The sequence below is a fragment of the Rousettus aegyptiacus genome, unplaced genomic scaffold (assembly GCF_014176215.1).
Source record: "Rousettus aegyptiacus isolate mRouAeg1 unplaced genomic scaffold, mRouAeg1.p scaffold_m13_p_12, whole genome shotgun sequence".
In the NCBI taxonomy this organism is placed as follows: Eukaryota; Metazoa; Chordata; class Mammalia; order Chiroptera; family Pteropodidae; genus Rousettus; species Rousettus aegyptiacus.
Window position 1 is genome coordinate 23,783,206 of NW_023416287.1, and position 8,667 is coordinate 23,791,872.

At 42.1% G+C, this 8,667-nt stretch overlaps 1 pseudogene; it reads left to right on the forward strand.

The window, feature by feature from the left end:
• Window positions 1-648: 648 nt before the first annotated feature.
• Window positions 649-793, forward strand: LOC118610133 (annotated as a pseudogene).
• The last annotated feature ends 7,874 nt before the right edge of the window (window positions 794-8,667 follow it).

The window sequence follows — 8,667 nt, forward strand, 5'->3', positions numbered from 1 at the left end:
TCGTAATAGAAATGGTAGAGTGTGGGGATGGGCTCCAATGGAATGACTACTACTCAGAGCCTGGCAAGCAGCCTGCTCTGGCTCTGGGGACCTTGGGGTGGCTGTTTGCTTTGCAGCTGTGTTTGCTTCTGCTCATAAGACATATTCATTTCTTTCTTTCTTTCTTTCTTTCTTTCTTTCTTTCTTTCTTTCTTTCTTTCCTTCTTTCTTTCTTCTCTCTCTCTCTCTCTCTCTCTCTCTCTCTCTCTCTCTTCCTTTCTTCCTTTCTTCCTTTCTTTTTTCCTTCAGGAAAGGAAATAAGCTGGGAAGCAGGATATCGGACAAAGTTGGAAGACCCACTTGGGTGGAAACTCTCAGAGTGAGGCAGAGATTAGTTATGATAGGTTAAAAGTTGTAATAACAGCCCTCCCCCCTTCAGCTCCTCGTATTTCAGTGGCTTAGTATAATGAAATTATTTCTCATTTACTCAGCATCCAATGTGAACGTACATGGTTGGGCAGCTCTCATGGACAGAGTTCCATGAGGCAACTCAAGGATCCTGGCTCCTTCTAATGTGTGGCTCCACTGTTTTGTAGAGCTCATGAATTCTCCGGGGCTCTGGAGACCTCCACTAGATTGTCTACATCCAGCAACCCAAAGAACGAAGGGACTGCTTCTCGGCCTTTTGGCTAAGAGCAAGTGTAGTATCTGTTCTTATCAGTTTAATATTTGATATGTCCTCTATCCAAAGAATGAAGGGGCGTTATGGAGGCTTATGTACATTTTAGGGGTCAAGCGCATGCCTCCACTTATATTCAAGGGAGAAATGTGGTTCAGCCAAGTGCCCAGGAAAAGGGAGTAGAATTGATGGCTACCCAGTTTGAGTGAGCTGCAGGACAGCAAGAGTTTCAGAAATACTTTATTTAGGAATTAGTTAGGCAATGCCCAGTGAATGATTATGAAAAGAGTAGATAGACTGGCTGCTCCGAATCCCTGTTTAACACTATCCAGACCCAGTGGACACTTTTTTGTGGCTATTCCTTCCGGACCAGGCCCAACATGTGCATTTCCAGCACAGTTTAGTAAAAAAGCATTAGGGTTGGGAATGTCATTTGGGATGAGCTGGTGACAAGGATAATGTCAACTCAGCTCTGAGAATTAAAAAGAAGAATTAAGGTGAATAGCAGAGACTCAGTTAGCATTACTTTAACTTTCATGGAAAGTACGCAATGCCTGTCTAGAAGAATGTACCCAGTCCCAATGGGAATCTCTCACCTTCCTTTATTAGTGTCTGAAATTCCACCCTTAAAATTTGGCTCTTTAACTCCAAGAATCAGTGATTTTTATTACATCACAAACTTTTTTACGCAGTAGTAAGAGTGACATAAAATTACTATCTCCACTAGCTCCTGAGATCTGATTACCCATTGTGGGCTGAGGATGAGTTGGAAAGACATTCTATAGGGATATTCTGTGGTAATGAAAGGAAAGATGAGAAAGTTCTAGGGATAAACTTTGCTAACCTGACAAATTCTCTGACCCCCAAATAGAGACGCAAATGCCAATGAGGGAGATTTCCTAACACAATTAAAATAAGCCAGTCACCTCAGAGGAAGTGGCCTATAATCAACTTGAGAGGCCAGGCAGGGTTGCATGACTCCAATCCCAATTAGGGAGGCTGAGACAGCTCCTGCTGGGATGTCAGCCTTCCAGCTCACAAATGAGATGGCCCACAGCCATTTTCCATTTCCTTTCTCCTGGGCCAAGATTCAATCTCTGGAGAAGAGAGTGAAGAAAGGAGGATTTCCTTTGATAATAATTCCCTAGAGGAACAGAAAGATGCAGAAAACAAAAAATCTCGAGTATCCCAGGAAGAAAATTAGAAGATGAGGCTGGCCTCCATGTTCTCCATGCCTTATACTTGAGATCTTACCCATTCTCCTTTCTTCTCAACCCCATGAGTTTGTCATTTAATCTCTCTGATCCTGCATTTGTAAAATGGTGATAACGCTGTCCCATGTGGGATTAAGTGTCTGTAGAAATCCCATTTACCTCTTCCTCTTGGTCCCCTTGTCTTTGATTTCTTCCTCTGTAGTTTCCATTGTTTACCTGTGGTACCTGGTGATAGTGACCTTCTTGGGCTTTTCAGTGACTGTGATATATTTGTTGTTTTGTGCTCAATGGTTAGTCCAGTGCTGGCCTCTTGAAGTTGCCAGTGGATGACAGCATGTATCAACAAATGAAGAAATGAATGAATGGATGAAAGCATAAAGGACTGTGTATCTCTGAGTGTCACTGAAGGTTAGAGTTTGTGTCTGTGTACCAGAGTGCCAGCCTTTTGCAAGAGATGACTGGGGATGGCTTTCAAACATTTCAGGGAGCCTGGTCTGTCGAGGGCAGGAGTGAGTACCTTTCTCTCTTCTGAGAGGCACCCACAGGGAGCTGCATTAGAGTGGTACATGCCTCTGCTTCCAAAGAGGGAATAGGAGGGTTCCAGGGTTAGGATATGCTCAACACATGCCTGTAGCTCTTGGCTTGAGTTTGTCTAGGGCCTCAGGCCTTTGAAAGAAGGTGATTGTCAGATACTGTGAGACCTTGTGCATGCTCAAATCTGGGAAAAAGGCTGTTCTGGGTCTGTACACCCATAACAGAGCAACATTGATGACTTACTCAGCTAATACCCATTTGAAATTATCTTGTTCCACCAACTGGCCATCTTGAGAATACCAGAGGTTATGTGAGTAAATGTTACAACCAGATTTTTTCTATTTTCTCTTCAAAACCAGAGGCTAAATGTTGGTATTTTATAATGGCCTCTTTGAATCACTCCAGAGATCTATTCTTTGATGGTTTAGTTAGGATCATAACTTTGTATAGTGGGTTGTGTGGTGGCCCTGCCAAAGGATATGTCCACGTCTTGATTCCTGGAACTTGTGAATGTTATATTATTGAGAAAGAGTCTCTGCAGATGTCATTAAGTTAAAGATCTAGAGATGAGGAGATCATCCTGGATTATCCAGGTGGACCCTAAATCCAATGACAAATATCCCTATAAGAGTGAGCCAGAGGAAGACTAGATGTAGACATAAGAGGAGAAAACAATGTGAAGACAGAGGCCGAGACTGGAGTGATGTGACTATAAGCCAAGGATTGCCAGCAGCCACTGGAAGCTGGAAGAGGCAAGGAATGGATTCTCTCCTAGTGCCTTTGGAGGGAATGTGGCCCTACCGACACCTTGAATTTTGGACTTCTAGCCTCAGAACTGTGAGAGAATAAAATTTCTGTTGTTTTAAGACACTATTTTGTGTTAATTTGTTACAGCACCAACAGAAAACTAATAGACTTTGGTTAAGATTGTGTGGTTGGCACAATGATCTGCCAAAGCATTTCCTTCAGTGTCACAAATGGTGTCGAGATCTTTTTCTGACACGTGCATCAAATATAATGGAGAAGGTAAAGGTAGATCCACTACAGATACAACTTGATTATGAAGAGAAAAGTCCTTTGGAACCTCAAGAAATAGTCCCTCTGGTGTATATTTACATTGCAGTAGTCCCCCAATCCTATCCTCATAGAAGATAGTCCTAAGACCCTTCATGAATGCTGGAAACCATGGATAATACCCAACCCTAAGCAACTTCTTCGACTTCTTCAACTCTGCTGCAAATGTGGCGGCAGCTTCTTAATTGGCAGATGCAGCCTCTCTAGTAATTTTCACATTTTTTTGGTCCAAACCTGTTCCTGAATCTGTGTAACCATCCCTTACTTGCAGTAAATGGCTTGGTGTCAGTCTTCATATAGGCTCAACACATTGCTGTCAATTGGAACATATTTTCTGTTCATGCCTTCCATCCACAAATTTAATGCTTTTGCATCTTAACTAAGCACTTATCACATACTGTGGCTGTAACTTTTACAGTTTGAGGTGTGACAGCAAAACTAGCAAAATTTTCTTGTTTCTTTTTCACAGTTTCATGGATAGAAGATTCATTCTTACCTTATGTAGATCTTAGCAACCTCAGCATATCATTTTTTCCCTTTCCTTATTAAGTCAAGAACTTTCGACTTTTCACTTAAAGGAAGCACTTTATGGCTTCTCTTTGGCATATCAGAATTGCCAGTCATGATTTTTGCACCTTGAGCCATTATTAAGTAAAATAAAGGTTACATGAACACAGCACTGTGATACCGAGACAGTTCATCCGGTAAAAGAGCCTCCGCTTTAGTGACTAATGGGCCAATGTGTGTGTGTTGGGGGGCAGGAGTGGGGGGAGTAGGGGATGGGGGAAGGGAGCATCCAGAGTGTGGAGACACTGGACAAAAGAATGAATCATGGCCTGAACGCAAGGGAGTTGGGCTCATGAGATTTCCTCACGCTTCTCTGAATGGCAACTAATTTAAAACTTACAAATTGTTTATTCCTGGAACTTTTCATTTAATATTGTCACACTAGAGCTGATCATGGGTAACTGAAACTGTGGATAAGGGAGGACTACTGTACATTCGCATATCACCCCTGTATTAATTTACAGGGGTTATATCACAGAGCAGGAAGGAAAAAATTTCGGTCAAGGGCCCCAAGGGTTACTGTTACGGGCTGGGAGATAGGGAAATTCTGTGAACTACTTGAAATATCTACCACCTTTGTGGTATGTTTACTCTGAGGAAGAAGTTGAACAAAGAAGGATTTATTAGAGAAATAACAGCACCCATGTATACCAGAAATTGATGAGGATGACCATTTACATTTATAGTTAACTTATCTTGGATGTTTATGGGCAAGGCAGGATATTGAGCGCTTTTTCCTTCCCTGGAGCACTGTCATTGACCTAAATCGAGGGACTTTTCTTTGCCTTGGTTTTTCTTTTGTAAAATGTGATGATCTTTTCCAGTGTGCCTTCTGTTTACAATATCTACAATTGTCCTCATTAATAAAGGTAGTCAGTTGGGAAGTGGGCCATCTAGCCGCTTGATCTGCAAGGCTGTGACTGTCAGATCATCCAGAGAAACAGAACCAATAAAAGATACCTGTGTGTGTACACATACATACTCGCACACACATGTATATCTTAACTAATATATATATATATATATATAAAATTTATGTGTATATAAATTTTAAGAAACTGGCTAACTCAATTGTGGGGGCTTACAAGTCCAAAATCTGTAGGACAGGCTGGAAATTCAGGTAAAAATTGAAGTTGTGGTCTTGAGTCTAAAATCTATAGAGCAGACCAGCAGGCTGGAAACTTGAGCAGGGTTTTTATGTTACAGACTTGAAGTACTATTCCTTCTCTCTGAGAAACCTCAGTTTGTGCTCCTCAGGCCTTCAACTGATTGGATGAAGCCCACCCACATTATCTCCTTTATTTAAGGCAGTCACCCCCAACCTTTTTGGCACCAAGGACTGGTGCTCCAGTGAGAATCTAATGCCTGATGATCTGTGGTGGAATTGAGGTGGTGATGCTAGTGCTGGGGAGCAGCTGCAAGTACAGATGAAACTTTGCTGGTTTGCCTGCTGCTCACTTCCTACTGGGCGGCCCAGTTCTTAGCAGGCCACAGACCAGTACTGGTTTGCAGCCTGAGGCTTGGGGATCCCTGATTTAAGGTCAATTGATTGTAAATAGTAATCACATCTACAAAATACCTTCACATAAGCATCTAGACTAGTGTTTGACTAAACAACAGGGCACCATAGTCTTGCTTTTCTTCTTTTGCAGGATTGAATGGTGTCCAATAGATGTTTTGGGCATGGCTTTTAGGAGATTTTTGCCCTACTTTTTTGAGTGTGTTTTTGACCTTCCAGTTTATTGTGGAAAGAGGAATTTAGGTCAGTTCAATCAACTTTTGTCTTCCAGGATTTAGCATCTAAGATTCTGAGCAGCGTATGTACAATCGATATAGATCAGGTAACTCTGGATCATATGCGCTCAAAAGAATTCTAAATTTTTCTATAAATAGTTGCTGGTCTTGTCTAGGTTTAGGGAAATCCTTAATTATAGTTATTAATTTAGCTCTAGCCCAAGGTTTAAATTCTATAGCTGTCTGCATATCCGGCTCAAGGAAGAGACGTATCTTTAGAGGCAACTGGCATTTAAAGGTCTTAGGAGTTGTTGGAAAAGCGAGGGACTAGATAGGGCAAGAGGTGGGTGGAGTCCATGGTGGGTATGGATGGGGAGCAGTTAGAAGGATAAGGGGAAGAGGCAGAGCTGGGGTTTGGGGAGCATATCTGCCATTCTCTGGTTGGTCCTGAGTTAAAAGCATGTACAAAAAATAAGGAACCTGGAAGTCATTGATCAATTCCTGGCCATTCTGGAGTGATTGCTGAAGGGGTTTGGCTTCCTGAACTGGTTGCTACAGACTAATGCGGGTCCAAGTTCCACTGTTATACACAGTGTGGCCATTGAATGTCTGTATTTAGTCTCTGAGGAGATATCGGTGTCTTGACCCAGAAAGTTCACAGTGTGGGTAAGGAAATAAGATGTACGTTCAAGGGCAAAGCTGTGGGATTAGGGGAGCCATCTGAGACCAGGTTGAGGGTAGAGTGAGGATCAAACTGTGGGCAGGGTGAGGGTCAGGCTGTGGGTGGAGCTTACTCAAATGGAGAGTGCAGGTTGTACTCAGGTGAGGGGCAGGTGACTGGTAGGGACACGGAAAGGAAGGGGATTAGCCAGAGGCTTCTTTCTAAGGGTAAGGTACCAACGAGAGGCTAATTCAGTAGTGCTGGCCCCATTTCTGAGCAGCTCAAATTAAAGCACTTCCTACTTTCCTACATCTCCTTTGGGATTAAGAGACTTTCCCCAGTTGCACCCTGGTATCTTGGGGGATGTACTTTTAGGTATATTCTAAGGTTAGGAGAGAGTGGCATGGCTTTGAGAACAGGGGACCAGGGCCAAACTACAGCCTACAGTCTCTCCCTGCTGTGTGAGAAAAGCATCATCACACCTGCACACAAAGATGCTTTGACAGTCACATCCTCTGACAAACCAGAACTGCCCCTGTGCCATTGTGTTAGGAGTCAAGATGCTATGATGCCACAGATCTTCCAGTCTGGTAGGGGTGAGCAGATGGTGGGAATGATAGGGGCTTTGTTCCTTTCATTGTGCTGTTGAATGCATGTCCCTCTGTTTAAAAGGTCTGCTATAGGAGTGACTATAATCCAAAGTCTCCAGTTATTGTTTATCTAGGGTGATTGCATGGGGGCCACAAACTTCTGCCAACAAAACTTCACTTACTGTCCAGCCTTAATGCCTGAAAGGCCACACATTATTGCTTCACTCTTGGGTTGAACATTGTCTTTTATTTCTTTATTCATTCTACAAATATATATTACACGTGTACATTATTTATTAGTAACTTTACTGGTCACTGGGGATAAAATGTTGAGTAAGATATGGCCTTGACTTTCAGGAATCTTATAGTCTCTCACGGGAGACAGGTGATAAAAATAAAAGTGCAATAAATCTAGTACAAGATAGAACACACACAGAGCACTGTGGCAGGATCATGGAGGGGACAGGGCAACCTAGGTGGAGTAGGGAAGGGAGGCCTTTCAGAGAGATTGGCATTTCAACTGAGATTGGATTTTTAGAAATACCAGGTTCATGAGGAGCAGACACAGTGACTTCAGGCAGAAGAAAAGCATGTATAAAAGTCTCAGAATAGGAAAATCTTGGCATTGGTGGTACCGAATAAAGGCTGGTGAGCCTAGAGCACATAGAATGAGGATTGAGGACATGAATTGAAGCTAGAGAGGAAACTGGGGGCCACATGGAGGTGCAAAAATGTCTGTGTTTAGTTCCAAATATTCCACACAATGGAATATTTTAAAGTAAACTTTTTATTAAAGTAAAACATATAAAAAGAAAAATGAACAAATCATAGATAAATAGCTTGCTGATAAATAGCTCACCCATGTGACCATATCCAGATCAGAAACAGAACCACCCCACTCCTGTCCCATCGGAGATTCCCAATGGGCATCTGGACCTTCACAACTGCCCAGTCCTGAGCAAGGAGAGTTTTTTGCATTATCCAATGGCTCCAGTGTAACCACGAGGGTCTTAAATGGGGGAGAGGAAAGCAGAAGAGTCAGAACCAGAGTGATGGCAGAGAAAGCAGACTGGCCATTGCTGGCTTTGAAGATGGAAGGGGTCCATGAGCCACGGAATATAGGCATCTCCAGAAGCTGGAATAGGCAAGAAACCAGACTCTTGCCTAGAGCCTTCAGAAGTGAACACGACCCTGTTGACACCTTGATTTTTAACACAGTGAGGCCCATTTCAGACTCTGACATGCGGAAGATTAAGATTATAAATTTGTGTTGTTTTAATCCATTACATTTATGGGTGTTTGTTACAGCAGCGATAGGAAACAAATATACCAACTTTATTGTCAACAGTAAGGCTACGTGTATGGTTTAAGATTTCTTTGAGGTTCATTTTATCATTAGAATATAATGACATTGTATTCATTAGGGATCCATGGTCAAAATACCATTTTTAAGTAATTTGATTTAATAATTATCCTCTGTATTGTTATTCCGCCAACTTTACATACGGTTGGTTCACTTGTTTCAACTTTTTTTTTTTTTTACTAATTTAAGAGATGCTTCCCCCCCCCCCTTTTTGAGTTAACTTACTTTTTTTAAAAAAATATGAAATACTTACATGGTTCTAAAATTCCATT